We start from the raw sequence: 17,915 nt of genomic DNA, 5'->3' as shown, positions 1-17,915 counted from the left end.
AGATCAGATGAGCTAGATCTTGCAAGTCTGTTAGTGTATAGCCCTTCTCTTCTGGGGCTGTGCAAAACTTGACTCTAGTTATCAAGCTGGGGACAGGGAAAGTGGTAGGAGATCAAGTATCATAGTGCAGGGCACCAGTTCAGGTGAATCCATTGCATGACCCCCAGGCAAAAGGAGGTCTCTTCTGGAAAAGAGTAAAAAGCTTCTTCTGCTATGAGGAGAGTTTGGAGTTTAGAGGATTAGAGTTTAGAGGATTAGGAGGTGGCTAATACCTGGCTTATTAGCCCAGATATTCCTACCCAACACCTATCTTATATAGTATCCTAAATAATCCTTTTACAAGATTCAGCTTTCTTCTTATCAGGCCTCTGATTTTGACATATGAGACTTGTTGAGACAGTTCCTTTAATCTTTGCAATTCTTCCACCCCTCCTACAATCAGTTCTACTGCATAGTCCGTTCTCTGGCTGCAAGGGTTAAAAGTGTCTTTTAATTTATCATAGATGTTTCTGGCTTTTAGATCATGCTTGCAGTTGACAATTAACCAGCACTGGAATATTCTTTTGGTGTGTGTACAAAATCTCCCATGCCCCCTCCACCCAGAAAACAACTCTACTCCACAATTCTTACAATTTTCATAGGTACCAAACTGATTAAGATTCAGAGCTACTCAATCTCCCAAAGCCTTGTTCTGATCCCATTAATGACAGGTAGAAGCCTAAGTACTCATGATGCCACTTACTATAAGCAATAGAGTTTTATTGCCTTCACACCAGTGGGAAATCCAATTCCTAAATGCTTCCTGAGAGTCTTTGTAAGACCACTTCCATTACCAATAATCTTGGGTAGGGTTTTCTAGAAGCAGAACCTGAGGTATAAATTAAGTGTCAATGATTTATTTGGGAAATATAATCTTAGGAGGCAAGAGGAAGGGAAAAGTGAAGAAAGTAAGGAAGCATAGGAAACAATGTAAAACAATGCATTAACCACTCTGGCCTCTGCTTCGTGATTAAGCCCAGAAGAGCCCTATTTGGTTTCTATGAAGGTACGTCCTGTTTGTCACGAGGGCATTCTTGACATGGCTGGTGTACAGAACAGTGCATTGACACGTGGTAGAGAGAAACAGAAAATTGGCCACAGGCTGTCTACTTTTTCCTGTCCCACTGGTTAAAATTTCTAACACTGAACTGACCCCTTTGGCAACTGCTATGGAACCGAGGTCCTGGGATGCACAGGTGGGAAGAGGGAAGAAGAGCCAGAGACCCTAAACTGTTCAACATCAGGTCATAGATGGCCTGGGTTCACATGTGGTCGGTGAGTCGTGGTGATAGCTGAGGGGAAGTTTGTGAGTATATGTGTGGGAGACAGTTGAGGCTGAATGACTCTGAGAAGGTACATAGATATGTTTGATGTATGAGGTTTTGTGAGAGCATGACTGGGTCTACTCAAAGAGAAACAGGGATAAATTACAAATACCCATTGGCTAAAAGATTTGTTTTCTGACTTGCCTTGATCAGAAGTTGTACACAATCTCAAAAAGCCTACCAGGAGTAAGAGCCAGAATATATGTATTAAATATATACACTGTGTAAATAATTGTCCTAAACACTTTATATGTTATATCTTCTTTTGTCCTCACAATAGTATGTGAGGTAAGTGCTGTTATTAACCCTGTTTTCATATTAGAAAACTGAAGTTCAAAAATTTGAGGTAACTTTCTAAATATCATGCAGCCACTAAATGACAAGGCCATGATTCAAACCCACAGCCACCTGATTCTAAGGCCCACTTCTTAAACTAAATATGAACTGCCTTGAATATGCGAACATAGTTCAAAATATTTCTCCAAGTGTTCTCTTATTTACAGGCAAATATACTTACATGCAAGGAGCACATACTGCCCGTAAGAGATTGGAAAATTCAACATTAAACTTGTGGAAGCTTAGCTCCAAAGCCACCCTCAAATAAAGACAGGCCTACCCTAGGTCCCTTGGGCAGTACATATCTGGCCTGCAGCACCCCTGACCTCTCACGGAGCACACACATATGGCAGAGACCTGATCTGAATGTGGTTCTCAGGCAGAAGCTTATTGTATAGAACCCTGGCCCAATGTCAAGGGGGAATAGGGCCTCTTTTAGTGAGATACTGGATCTCACAGGTTCTGAACCAACAGAGATGGCTGTTTCATGCTTAGGGTGAGCAGGTTCCATGAAGAGAGAAAATGAACCGTGTCTCCTTGGGCCTGAGTGTTCATACCTGCACAGGAGTTTTCTGAATCAGTAGTCTGGAAACAACCTTCTGTTTCACCCAGTCACAATCCAGCAGTGGTGAATCCTGTTATTGTAATCATCACAGGTTCTTCATTGGTAGTAAAATATTTTACTTTTTCTCTATCCTTCAACCACGGAGATTCCAGGCATTCTTTATTTCAATTTTAAAAATAAGGAACTTTTGGAAGAAAAGCCCTTCTTGATTCCACATAAATATTAGTTCCTCTGCTATACACGCTTAATCTTGTTTTTTCTCCTTCTTAACAACTGAGATCAATTACTTTTAGGTATCATTTCTTTTATGAATATGTTTTCCCCTCTGCTAAACTTCAAGTTTCCGAAGGGTAGGGAGCATGGTTGTCTTCTTTTCTGTTGTATTTCCATCGCTTGGTGCAGTGCTGGGTATCTAGTACATGCCCCAAAACAATTTTTGTCTTTTTGAATAAATGAATAAAACTGCACCTCTTAACACCTCAGAATTAGAGGAGTTATTTGAGTCATCCCTGCATTCTGAACCTAGACTTTCTTTCCTAAATATTGGGCAAATATAAAAGTTTTCCATCCTTTTGTTAAGATCCTCTTCTTGTAGGCTGTTCATTGATTTATGTGCGTATTTCTGAAACCATAATGTATGTCTCAGTCAGAATGAAGTTCCTTAGATCCCTACATGTTTAGATTAGTATTGACCCTCAGACTCAGGCAGAGAGGGGCCTGAAGATAAGGAATAGGTTTTTCCATCCCTGAGAGAATGGGAGCCAGGAAGTACATTGCCAAGACAGCTAGTATATAGATTGATGTCTTTGATGTCTTGCTAGTGCCTTTTTCCCTGCTCCAGAAAAATCATATACTTTTGGGATGACATATAATTAACAATAAAAATGCTAGTGGGAAAAGCACACTTTTTAATATTTAGATAATGACTATGTTAGTGATTATCATACTAGATATGAGTTAATGATTAATTGGGATTATTATTGTAATAGTAGTGGGAGAACAGTTTTACAAAGAGATTAATTAGAAATAAATTTTCAAGAAGCTGGAATGGATAAGACAAAAAGAAGATGAGGCATAATTATATAGTGTAAAGAGCATCAGATATGGCACTAGAGATGTAGATTTGATTGGTTGACAGATACATGCATTTATTCTGTAAGTATATATTGGTCATCTTTGATGTGCTAGACAATCTTCTGTTTTGGAGGTATAGCAGTGATCACAAGAAAAAATTGATATCCTCACTGAGTTTACATTCTGTTATGGGTTGAGTTCTGACCCCCTTGCCAAATTGATATGTTGAAGTACTAACCTCCAGTACCTCAGGATGTAACCTTATTTGAAAATAGGGTAATTGCAGCTATAATTAGTTAAGATGAGTTCAAAATGAAGAAAGATCATCTCCCAATCCAATAAGACTGATATCCTTTGCAAATGGGCAGCTCACTTTAAGAAGGGACTAGACAATGTTGAAGGTGAAGCCTAAAATGGCAGACCATCCACACCAATCTGAGAGGAAAAAAAATCAATCTTGTTCATGCCATAATGGAGGAGGACCAATGATTAACAGTACAAACAATAGCCAACACCATAGACATTTCGACTGGTTCAGCTTACACGATTCTGACTGGAAAACTGAAGTTGTGCAAACTTTCTGCTCGTTGAGTGCCAAAGCCATTGCACCCAGATCAGCTGCAGACAAGAACAGAGCTTTCAATAAAAATGTTAAACAAGTAGGATCAATGTTCTGAAGCATTTCTTCAAGGAATCGTAATAGAAGATGAAATATGTTAATGATGTGATCCTGAAGACAAAACACAAAGCAATGGCTACCAAGAGGTGGAAGTGGTCCACTCAAAGCAAAAGCACACTGATCAAGAGCAGGTATCATGGCAATGGTTTTGGGGGGATTGTATTAGTCTGTTTTCATGCTGCTGATAAAGACATATCCAGGACTGGGCAATTTATAAAAGAAAGAGGTTTAACTGATTTACAGTTCCATGTGGCTGGGGAGGCCTCACACTTATGGTGAAAGATGAAAGACATGTCTTACATGGTGGCAGACAAGAGAAGAGAGCTTGTGCAGGGAAACTCCCCTTTTTAAAACCACCAGATCTCATGAGACGTATTCACTGTCACAAGAACAGCACAGGAAAGACCTGCCCTCATGATTCAATTACCTCCCATCAGGTTCCTGCCACAACATGTGGAAATTCAAGATGAGATTTGGGTGGGAACAAAGCCAAACCATATGAGGGATACTCAAGGCATTTTTCTTGTTGCATTTCTGGAGGGCAAAAGAGCACTAACATCTGGCTATTATGAGAATGTTTTGAGAAAGTTAGCCAAAGGTTTAGCAGAAACATTCCCTGGAAAGCTTCATCAGACAGTCTTTCTTCACTCTGACAATCCTCCTACTCATTCCTCTCCCCAAACATCGGTAATTTTGTGAGATTTTCAGTGGGAAATTATTAGGCATTCACCTTCCAGCTATGATTTGGCTTGTTCTGACTTCTTTTTGTTTCCTAATCTAACAACATCTGTAAAGGGCACCCATTTTTCTTCAGTTAATACTTTTAAAAAGATTGCATTGACATGGTTAAGTTCCCAGGATCCTCGTTTTTTTAGGGATGGACTAAATGACTGATATTGTCACTAAAAACTGTCTTGAACTTGACGGGGCTTATGTTGGGATATAAAGTTTATATTTTTAATTTTTATCTTTCCACAAACTTTTTGAAGTCTCCTTATAAACTGATATGAATAATTTCCCCCATCCCTAAATTTAAGCCTTGATTTGCTTGTCAATAAATTTAAAGGCTTTTTTTTCCTTCCTTTTTTTCTCTCCTCAAACATAACAAAGACACACTCTCTGAAACTCTAACAGTGAAGACACAGGGAGAAAGTATGAGACTTAGTTTAGCCTCAGGACTGAATGAGGTCAGAGTTGAACGCCCTACATCTTTAGGCATTTCTCATACTTCCGCCTGCCCTGGTGACTGGTGAAGTCATCTAGCCATCTTCTTGTTTGGTAGATGCATGGTTCATATTTGGAATTTACTAACTTTGTTCTTGTTTTTGTTCTTCTTTAAAATATATCAACGTTCCAAATCCTCATAAGTGGATAACACAGAGGGTAAAGGGTGTTGTTCACTGATCCTGTTCCTGTTTTTTCTTTCTTTTGTCCATAAATCAGTTATTATTAATTTAGATAGTTACCAAAGACATTTTCCTCAGGAAGTAGCTGAACTCAGGAGGCTGAGGTGAAAGGATTGCTTGAGCCTAAGAGGTCAAGGCTGCAGTGAGCTGTGATCATGCCACTGCACATAAGTCTAGGTGACAGAGCAAGACCCTGTTTCTGGAAAAAAAACAAAATCCTCATGGAACAAAAAGTAAAAATAGGGCTGGGTGTGGTGGCTCATGCCTGTAATACCAGCACTTTGGGAGGCCGAGGCGGGTGTATCCCTTGAGGTCAGGAGTTTGAGACCAGCCTGGCCAACGTGATGAAACCTTGTCCCTACTAAAAATACAAAAATTAGTTGGTTGTGTGGTGTGTGCCTGTAAGCCCAGCTACTCATGAGGCTGAGGCAGGAGAATCCCTTGAACCTGGGAGGTGGAGGTTGCAGTGAGCTGAGATTGTGCCACTGCACTCCAGCCTAGGTCACAGAGCAAGACTCCATTTCAAAAAAACAAACAAACAACAACAACAACAACAACAAAAGATAAAAATAAATTAAATGTGATTAAACTAACATCACATGAAAGCATTTTCTTCATTTGCTTATTTACTCATTCAGTCATTCCTACTAACTCATTTATTGGTTCATGCATTCATGAAGGCCAGATACTATGATAGCAGCTGGAAACATAATGATAAACCAAATGGCCTTGGTCCATGTCCACATGTAGCTCACACTGTAGACAAGAGGAAAAGTGATATTACATGCAATAGAAGTAACATGTAAGAAATCCTATGATACCAAAATAACAGGATGCTATAACAGCAGGTAAAGGTCCCCCAGCTGTCTAGTGTAGTCATGGAAGGACATAAACCAATTTGTGACTCATGAAGCTTCCTGGTATGAATCCTATTTCCTTTCTAATTAAAGGTGCAAGAATTCATGTGATTCAGAAACTGAATAGCAAAAAATTGAGATGAATATATTATTCTATAAAAATGAATCTGAAACATCAGAGTACTAAAGAACCAACTGAAAAATATTTTTAAGTATGTGGATTCCTGGGTCTCATGTCTCCCTGACCAAACTCCCATCCTCCAGCCCAGAGATTCTGATTCAATAGGATTGGTGTGGGGCTCAGAAATCTGTAGGTTTAGTGGGCATAAAAGCTGATTCTAATGGTGGGTGAAAAGACTATGAGACTCATAGAATCATTGGTTTAAGATACCTACTACAGAATATTTAAATAAATTATTCCCTTTTAATTGAAAAATAAATGCTATACCTCTGCATCATTTTGTCAATTCAGCACTCTGGCGCATTCTGTCCTAAAATATGAGTTTATAAAGAAATGATAATATTACTGTAGTAATATTTCCATTTCTATCTCACTTTGTAATTCATAAATTAATTAATTCCTTTATTCATTCACCAAAAAGTTTTGAATGCCAATACTGTACCAGGATTTGTGGTAAGTGCAGGAATTCAGAAAAGAATTGTATATGAACCCTCTCCTAAAGCTCATACACCTGGCATGAAGCAGGCACACTGTGGTGTTCCTCGTACCATGAATAGGAAGAAAGGTGGCATAAAAAAGGGAGAGGTCAGTTTTTTCTCAGGGGTGAGGAGACACGCATGTGTCAGGAATGGCTTTTTAATTTTTACTAGTAATTATTATTCTTTCTAACAGAATAATTAATATAATAATTATAGTTGTTGTTGTTGGTGATCATATTTTTATTATCCCTGTGGCAAAAGCATAGTCAGCATCTGTCACCCTGCAATGTATAAGGCCTGATGTAAGTATTTCTGGTGGGGTCCTTATCTAAACATGCAATTTGATTAAAAATACATTATAAAACTAATGAGTCCATGTGAAGCATAGTGGTTTATCAGTAAGGATTTAGAATTATATGTAGAGAAGAGGTACTTACGTATTTATTTTTATTTTTTGTCCAATCATTGCACAGAAAGACTTTTTCTAGTATCTGGGCACTGTCACTTTGTGTTCAAGTACAGGAGTCATTTCCCCATGTTCTTTATTTGTCAAACGTGCCATTCTTAGTGTCAAATTTCATATTTCACATTAGAAGAAAATGTAGCGCTACTCATAATGCATGGCTCTTTGGAACCTGTTTGTGTCGGAACAATATAGATCCTCTTACATCTGCGGTTCCCTAATATAATTTACAACCAATTACCAGCTATAACATTACTCTGATGCAGCATCATTCTTTAACCCACTTGTGTATATTGACTTTCAGTGGCTCTCTGATGTTATTATGGTGCTTTATTGACGATGACCAGAAGTGCAAGTCTTACCCAAAGTATGCCGGAAAACTTGAATGATGATTCATTGTCTAGGCTTGTGATGTTAACTGTTCAGAACTGTAGAGCATAAAGGTGCATCCTTCAACCATTCCTTCTCCTGGACTCTTCAGGCAGTAATCACTGCATTCTTACAATGTGATCTCTTCCAGTGGCGATCGCATTCTTGCCTCTAATGTACTGCCCCCAGCATGGAGGAGTATGGACAGAATAGTCCAATTTATGTTAAAAATATCTCTGTCTCATTCAGCATGACTTAAGATCTACCTGGGGAGAGTACAATGTCACTATATTAGTCAGAAGCAAAAATATCTTCAATTGGAAGGGCTCGTTGATACTGAGCAAGTCTCTGAAGACTTTGCGGGAGACAGGTGTAGCCAACTCTTGAGGAATATCTTCAATATAACACAGAGCCTTCAATGGGGGTCAGTGACCTGGACCCCAGATGTCAGTGGCACAGCATAAAAAAATGTGTAACTCTACTTCAGCTACCCTCAGGTGCTGCAGACCAAAGATGGTACCACAATCGATACATAAATGGATGGTAACTGATGCACAGGTCTATACATGTAGCTTAAGTTGAAGGATTGGCAGTGGGCTCTTGTTGGCTGAGAGACCTGAACTTTTCCTATATCCAGTGTGGGTGAAAGTCACCCCAAATCAACATGTTAGTACCATTCTGGCAGCTTAATTTTGCCCTTTACCATGAAAGAAAAACCACACTGGCCAATGGAAGTAATTTGTTCACCAGGCCATACTCCTAGAAGCAGGGCTAGGCCCTTCAGTGACCTCACAGACACAGATCTCAGAGCAGCTTGGGACAACTGGTTGACCCCACACAGGGAAGATGGTTGGATACTTCTCTGAAGGGGAGAAATGGGAGACTGAAGCCCACACAAGTCCTGGTCCGAGATTGGAGTCCTCTGTCTGGGTTGTATTGTTGTTCTCAGCAGGTTCCAAGCAATGGAGGGTAGGGGGGAAGGGACAAACTTAGACCACTTTCAGGAAGTACTGCAAAGCCCTGAGCCCACAGGCACAGGGTTCAGGTGGGGATCCCCTTGTGAGAGTCTAAGGGCATTATTTTTCAATATTATTATTGTTATTTTACCAGGAGGCCAAACGACTTGCTCAGGGTCATATTCATAGGGAGATAATGGCTGAAATCTGGGTTTCAAAGCTTCTTCCAGCAAACAACCAATTGATTTAACTTCAGCCCAATCATAACAAATCTGATGAATAAAATTTTGCTAACAGAAAATTCTACAACATAAAATAAGCCAGAGCCAAATTAAAATAAATTTTTAGTTGTTGACTCTCTCAGATTATGTGAGACAACATGCCTCTTTAACAACAGAAATGCTAATGATTCTTCAAAAAATATTTTGTGTCTGTGCAGCCCTTTATCACAACATCCCTGGGAGTTTAGTAGGGCAATGCTTAACACTTGTACATCCCAGCCGGGGAAATGCAGTTCAGAGAGTTTCCTTGTTTTGCCTGGGTTTTACACTTTTCAGTGGAGGGTTGGGATTCAACTCAGTCTCTTTGAGTCTAAAGCTCATGCTTTACCTACTAATTCACTCTGAGTTTTTTAACCATAGTGAATATTTTCTTACTCAGCATTTTTCAGGTTTATTACTGATTACCATTCTCATAGTTTCCTCTATTTTCAACTCACATCCTGTTCATAGTGAGTTACTATGGATACATGACATATTATTGGTTTCCCCGTAGGACAATGACCTGGCATATTTAAAAATGTTCTGGGTTTCTTAGCAACTCGACCAACATTATCCATTTCTGCTTCCATAATACGTTATTTTACCTCAGCAAATGAAACCCGGATTATGGGCTAGGTTCTGGGATGGTAATGGAGTTTTAGAAAGGAAGTGAAGATTAAATGTAGACTCTACTCCTACAAATGCCTGTCCTCTTTCTCTTAAAGTATTTTTTAAAATGATTAGCAGAGATGGAATGGAAAACTAGTGGATGGGATTAGAACCTCCAGAGCTTCAATTTCTACCCACTCCTTTGCCATTGCAACATTGAATGACACTAACCTAACCTCCAGTTCTTCAGTCTCAGTTTCCCCATATCTAAAATAGACATGAAGAGTGTACCTACTTCATAGCCTTATTTTTATCAGAGTCAATTATGTGAAAATGCTCTATATATGATAAAACCTCGAGTTACTACTTTTGATGCTGATTCAGGGGCTCATTCATTCTTTTTTTTTTTTTTAAATTAAGTGTCTGTTTTGTGCAGGACCTTCTCTAAAGCATCAAGGGGAGAAGAGGATGCAGTGCCTGTCACTGGATACCTCAGAATCTAATTAGGAGAGTAAGTTAAATAATACATCAATCCAGTTGTTCAGTTCAAGGGATGTGGGCAGGTAATGTGCATGGAAGTGCCTATGAGACTGCAAAAGAGGAGAGTGTTACAGTGCATTGAGAGTGACCAGGGAAGGCATCCAGAAATTTTCACAGACTTAAGGAAGGCATAAAAGACCCTCTGTGAGCTGGCAGCTCCTTTCTTCTGTGAACTCTTCTCCTGTATTACAGCCACACAAAAGCGACTGAGCAACCAGATCTTAGAACACAAAAGTCTAAGGTTCAGCCCTTGCTCCAGTAACTAACTGGCTCTGTGACCCATGGTTTCACATTTCTTGTTTGTGTGATGGGCATAATAATAAAACAAAATGTAAAGTGTTATTGAGTAAGGCACTTAGGCAGTACCTTAAACACACTATGCATCCCCAAAGTATTAGCTATTGTCAGGCACTATTCTTTGAATATATTTTGCTTCCAACCTTTGTGCCTTTGCATATATTTTTCTTCCCAATGGACAGCTGTTTGGATTTGTGTACGTCATAACATTAATATTCATTATTTGACTCTTAGACACTTCTGGTGGGAAGTTGACCCCGCTCTTATCTTCTCTTTTAGTCCTCCCTAGAAGATTTGTCTCTTCAAAGTGTGTGTGTGTATGTGTGTACCTATTGTATCTTATAAATTTATCTTTAATAAGCTGATCATATTGTATTGCAGACTTCATTGCTTACATATTTGTCTATTTAAGTTTCTTTAAGGCAAATAAAAAACATGAGCTCTGTGTGTACCTCCAGGACCTAATATAGTATCAGATAAATGCTTGTGGGTTGACGGGTGGATGGAAGAAGGAAGGAAAGAAGAAAGAAGGGGAAATAGGTAAGGATCAAAAGAGGAAAAGAAGAGTGAAGAATAAAAAGAAAGAATTTGTATTGAGGAGGTAACATGAGCAAAGGCACAGAAACTAGATTGAATACATGTTTTGGGGAAGCATTGGATAAATTGGCTAGACAGGAGGCTGTGATTTCCATAAGTGAATAGTGTTGGCTCAAGTTGATTTGTAATAACTTCCTAGATGGGCCTCACTCCACAGAGAAAAGTCTATCTTTACATGGTCTGGAATTAAGACAGATGGAGAAACACAGTGAGGGGCAAAGGTGATACATAAAATAATGTCTACCATGGATCTCAAAATACTTCAAAATGCAGTTGTAGTTATAAAAATAAACTTGTTTTGAAATATATTGTGGCTTTATTGAGCTCCAGGGAAATAATCAAATACACTATTCTGCCTCTCTCAAAGATTTTTGTTAGTTTTCTGAAAATCTTTTGTTTTATAAACCTGGAAGGATGCTCCTTCTGCTGGGTGAAATTTAGTACTAACTTGACTAAAGGCTGTGCATCTAAATAAAATGCTTTCCTGAATATTTTTCTAGAATGTGTTCTTAGGCAGAAGGGACTGTTTTATTAGTTAATTCCAAACAAGCAAGGTTCTCTGGTCAATTAAGTTTGGAAAAATATGCCTTGGATGTATATGATGGCATCACCATATTGAAGACTTTGAAATGTTTGCAGTTAAAAAGCTTCATTAACTCTTTGAAAGATTCACCTTACTCAAAACTGAGCTACCACTGAATTCTGTTTTTCAAAATACCTAATTTTGTGATATTGCTGCATTAACAAAATCATTTCCTGAAAAAATGCCAAAACTTATCTATATTTTCAATACCTCACTCCCCATGGTTCTTTTTCTTAATTTTACACATTGATAGGGGCCTTTTGAGCATCATCTCTTTTAAACCTTACAAATTTCTCATAAGGTAATGAGAGAGGGGATCATCACTCTCATTTTATAGTGACGAAACTGAAGCCCAGAGTGATTCATATTATTGAAAAGGAATGAATGAAAAATAAATGAACGGATGTGTGAATCACACACTGAGTGAGTCAGTGGGCTGGACATTTACAGTGAGTGGAAGATTTCCTCAGGCTTTATATCATTGATTTGATAATGTCTTTTCAGTGTTTCCTTTGAACCAAGCACTTTGCTTCAGAGATCATAGAGATCAGTAAGACAAAGTCTGCAACCTCATGGAACATACAAAGTAGCTGCAGAAACAGACAAGCCCTAAACAGAATTCTACATGCTACAATCACAGTAAGTTCCAACAAGTTATAGAAAGTAGGGGGCATGCTGCCACTATATGAGTCTTTGTTTAAATTAGGCAAAAGGGCTCATTCAAGTGGAGACAAATCACATGAGTACAGGTGTGGTGAATGGCCCCTTTGTGTGCAAACAACAACAACATGCCTGAATATAAGGCTTGGTGAGAAACACCAGGTGCTACTCTCTCTCTCTCTGCACAGTGGACAATTATACCTTTGGCATACCATCATCCCCAAACTTTGGGCTCAAGGAAAGTATTGTTTGGAGTAGAATGGAAAATCAATAGAGGCTCCTGGAAGATGCACCAAGAGCTGATTGTTGAAGATGATTACGTGCTGACAAAGTGGACAACAGGATTTGAGTAATGGAGCAAACACCAGGGGTGAAAGCCCAGTGGTGATGAAGTGTGTGGTGCTTTCTAGGATCTGATAGGAGAGAGTGATATGGCTTGGTTCTGGGTTCCTACCCAAATCTCATCTCGGGGGGCGGAGCAAGATGGCCGAATAGGAACAGCTCCAGTCTCCAACTCCCAGCGCGAGCGACACAGAAGACCGGTGATTTCTGCATTTTCAACTGAGGTACTGGGTTCATCTCACTGGGGAGTGCCGGACGATCGGTGCTGGTCAGCTGCTGCAGCCCGACCAGCGAGAGCTGAAGCAGGGCGAGGCATTGCCTCACCTGGGAAGCACAAGGGGGAAGGGAATCCCTTTTCCTAGCCAGGGGAACTGAGACACACAACACCTGGAAAATCGGGTAACTCCCACCCCAATACTGCGCCTTAAGCAAACAGGCACACCAGGAGATCATATCCCACTCCTGGCCGGGAGGGTCCCACACCCACGGAGCCTCCCTCATTGCTAGCACAGCAGTCTGTGATCTACCGGCAAGGCAGCAACGAGGCTGGGGGAGGGGCGCCCGCCATTGCTGAGGCTTAAGTAGGTAAACAAAGCCGCTGGGAAGCTCGAACTGGGTGGAGCTCACAGCAGCTCAAGGAAACCTGCCTGTCTCTGTAGACTCCACCTCTGGGGACAGGGCACAGTAAACTATAACAAACGCAGCAGAAAACTCTGCAGACGCAAACGACTCTGTCTAACAGCTTTGAAGAGAGCAGTGGATCTCCCAACACGGAGGCTGAGATCTGAGAAGGGACAGACTCCCTGCTCAAGTGGGTCCCTGACCCCTGAGCAGCCTAACTGGGAGACATCCCCCACTAGGGGCAGTCTGACATCCCACACCTCACAGGGTGGAGTACACCCCTGAGAGGAAGCTTCCAAAGCAAGAATCAGACAGGTACACTCGCTGTTCAGAAATATTCTATCTTCTGCAGCCCCTGCTGCTGACACCCAGGCAAACAGGGTCTGGAGTGGACCTCAAGCAATCTCCAACAGACCTACAGCTGAGGGTCCTGACTGTTAGAAGGAAAACTATCAAACAGGAAGGACACCTACACCAAAACCCCATCAGTACATCACCATCATCAAAGACCAGAGGCAGATAAAACCACAAAGATGGGGAAAAAGCAGGGCAGAAAAGCTGGAAATTCCAAAAATAAGAGCGCATCTCCCCCGGCAAAGGAGCGCAGCTCATCGCCAGCAACGGATCAAAGCTGGACGGAGAATGACTTTGACGAGATGAGAGAAGAAGGCTTCAGTCCATCAAATTTCTCAGAGCTAAAGGAGGAATTACATACCCAGCGCAAAGAAACTAAACATCTTGAAAAAAAAGTGGAAGAATTGATGGCTAGAGTAATTAATGCAGAGAAGGTCATAAACGAAATGAAAGAGATGAAAACCATGACACGAGAAATACGTGACAAATGCACAAGCTTCAGTAACCGACTCGATCAACTGGAAGAAAGAGTATCAGCGATTGAGGATCAAATGAATGAAATGAAGCGAGAAGAGAGACCAAAAGAAAAAAGAAGAAAAAGAAATGAACAAAGCCTGCAAGAAGTATGGGATTATGTAAAAAGACCAAATCTACGTCTGATTGGGGTGCCTGAAAGTGAGGGGGAAAATGGAACCAAGTTGGAAAACACTCTTCAGGATATCATCCAGGAGAACTTCCCCAACCTAGTAGGGCAGGCCAACATTCAAATCCAGGAAATACAGAGAACGCCACAAAGATACTCCTCGAGAAGAGCAACTCCAAGACACATAATTGCCAGATTCACCAAAGTTGAAATGAAGGAAAAAATCTTAAGGGCAGCCAGAGAGAAAGGTCGGGTTACCCACAAAGGGAAGCCCATCAGACTAACAGCAGATCTCTTGGCAGAAACTCTCCAAGCCAGAAGAGAGTGGGGGCCAATATTCAACATTCTTAAAGAAAAGAATTTTCAACCCAGAATTTCATATCCAGCCAAACTAAGTTTCATAATTGAAGGAGAAATAAAATCCTTTACAGATAAGCAAATGCTTAGAGATTTTGTCACCACTAGGCTTGCCTTACAAGAGATCCTGAAGGAAGCACTAAACATGGAAAGGAACAACCGGTACCAGCCATTGCAAAAACATGCCAAAAAGTAAAGACCATCGAGGCAAGGAAGAAACTACATCAACTAACGAGCAAAATAACCAGTTGATATCATAATGGCAGGATCAAGTTCACACATAACAATCTTAACCTTAAATGTAAATGGACTAAATGCTCCAATTAAAAGACACAGACTGGCAAACTGGATCAAGAGTCAAGACCCATCAGTCTGCTGTATTCAGGAGACCCATCTCACAAGCAGAGACATACATAGGCTCAAAATAAAGGGATGGAGGAAGATTTACCAAGCAAATGGAGAACAAAAAAAAGCGGGGGTTGCAATACTAGTCTCTGATAAAACAGACTTTAAACCATCAAAGATCAAAAGAGACAAAGAAGGCCATTACATAATGGTAAAGGGATCAATTCAACAGGAAGAGCTAACTCTCCTAAATATATATGCACCCAATACAGGAGCACCCAGATTCATAAAGCAAGTCCTTAGAGACTTACAAAGAGACTTAGACTCCCATACAATAATAATGGGAGACTTCAACACTCCACTGTCAACATTAGACAGATCAACGAGACAGAAAGTTAACAAGGATATCCAGGAATTGAACTCATCTCTGCAGCAAGCAGACCTAATAGACATCTATAGAACTCTCCACCCCAAATCAACAGAATATACATTCTTCTCAGCACCACATCGTACTTACTCCAAAATTGACCACATAATTGGAAGTAAAGCACTCCTCAGCAAATGTACAAGAACAGAAATTATAACAAACTGTCTCTCAGACCACAGTGCAATCAAACTAGAACTCAGGACTAAGAAACTCAATCAAAACCGCTCAACTACATGGAAACTGAACAACCTGCTCCTAAATGACTACTGGGTACATAACGAAATGAAGGCAGAAATAAAGATGTTCTTTGAAACCAATGAGAACAAAGATACAACATACCAGAATCTCTGGGACACATTTAAAGCAGTGTGTAGAGGGAAATTTATAGCACTAAATACCCACAAGAGAAAGCAGGAAAGATCTAAAATTGACACTCTAACATCGCAATTAAAAGAACTAGAGAAGCAAGAGCAAACACATTCGAAAGCTAGCAGAAGGCAAGAAATAACTAAGATCAGAGCAGAACTGAAGGAGATAGAAACACAAAACACCCTCCAAAAAATCAATGAATCCAGGAGTTGGTTTTTTGAAAAGATCAACAAAATTGACAGACCACTAGCAAGACTAATAAAGAAGAAAAGAGAGAAGAATCAAATCGACGCAATTAAAAATGATAAAGGGGATATCACCACCGACCCCACAGAAATACAAACTACCATCAGAGAATACTATCAACACCTCTACGCAAATAAACTGGAAAATCTAGAAGAAATGGATAATTTCCTGGACACTTACACTCTTCCAAGACTAAACCAGGAAGAAGTTGAATCCCTGAATAGACCAATAGTAGGCTCTGAAATTGAGGCAATAATTAATAGCCTACCAACCAAAAAAAGTCCAGGACCAGATGGATTCACAGCTGAATTCTACCAGAGGTACAAGGAGGAGCTGGTACCATTCCTTCTGAAACTATTCCAATCAATAGAAAAAGAGGGAATCCTCCCTAACTCATTTTATGAGGCCAACATCATCCTGATACGAAAGCCTGGCAGAGACACAACAAAAAAAGAGAATTTTAGACCAATATCCCTGATGAACATCGATGCAAAAATCCTCAATAAAGTACTGGCAAACCGGATTCAGCAACACATCAAAAAGCTTATCCACCATGATCAAGTGGGCTTCATCCCTGGGATGCAAGGCTGGTTCAACATTCGCAAATCAATAAACATAATCCAGCATATAAACAGAACCAAAGACAAGAACCACATGATTATCTCAATAGATGCAGAAAAGGCTTTTGACAAAATTCAACAGCTCTTCATGCTAAAAACGCTCAATAAATTCGGTATTGATGGAACGTACCTCAAAATAATAAGAGCTATCTATGACAAACCCACAGCCAATATCATACTGAATGGGCAAAAACTGGAAAAATTCCCTTTGAAAACTGGCACAAGACAGGGATGCCCTCTCTCACCACTCCTATTCAACATAGTGTTGGAAGTTCTGGCTAGGGCAATTAGGCAAGAGAAAGAAATCAAGGGTATTCAGTTAGGAAAAGAAGAAGTCAAATTGTCCCTGTTTGCAGATGACATGATTGTATATTTAGAAAACCCCATTGTCTCAGCCCAAAATCTCCTTAAGCTGATAAGCAACTTCAGCAAAGTCTCAGGATACAAAATTAATGTGCAAAAATCACAAGCATTCTTATACACCAGTAACAGACAAACAGAGAGCCAAATCAGGAATGAACTTCCATTCACAATTGCTTCAAAGAGAATAAAATACCTAGGAATCCAACTTACAAGGGATGTAAAGGACCTCTTCAAGGAGAACTACAAACCACTGCTCAGTGAAATAAAAGAGGACACAAACAAATGGAAGAACATACCATGCTCATGGATAGGAAGAATCAATATCGTGAAAATGGCCATACTGCCCAAGGTAATTTATAGATTCAATGCCATCCCCATCAAGCTACCAACGAGTTTCTTCACAGAATTGGAAAAAACTGCTTTAAAGTTCATATGGAACCAAAAAAGAGCCCGCATCTCCAAGACAATCCTAAGTCAAAAGAACAAAGCTGGAGGCATCACGCTACCTGACTTCAAACTATACTACAAGGCTACAGTAACCAAAACAGCATGGTACTGGTACCAAAACAGAGATATAGACCAATGGAACAGAACAGAGTCCTCAGAAATAATACCACACATCTACAGTCATCTGATCTTTGACAAACCTGAGAGAAACAAGAAATGGGGAAAGGATTCCCTATTTAATAAATGGTGCTGGGAAAATTGGCTAGCCGTAAGTAGAAAGCTGAAACTGGATCCTTTCCTTACTCCTTATACGAAAATTAATTCAAGATGGATTAGAGACTTAAATGTTAGACCTAATACCATAAAAACCCTAGAGGAAAACCTAGGTAGTACCATTCAGGACATAGGCATGGGCAAAGACTTCATGTCTAAAACACCAAAAGCAACGGCAGCAAAAGCCAAAATTGACAAATGGGATCTCATTAAACTAAAGAGCTTCTGCACAG

This window comes from Macaca fascicularis, chromosome 8 (genome assembly GCF_037993035.2).
Source record: "Macaca fascicularis isolate 582-1 chromosome 8, T2T-MFA8v1.1".
In the NCBI taxonomy this organism is placed as follows: Eukaryota; Metazoa; Chordata; class Mammalia; order Primates; family Cercopithecidae; genus Macaca; species Macaca fascicularis.
Note: the sequence above shows the minus strand (reverse complement) of the source record.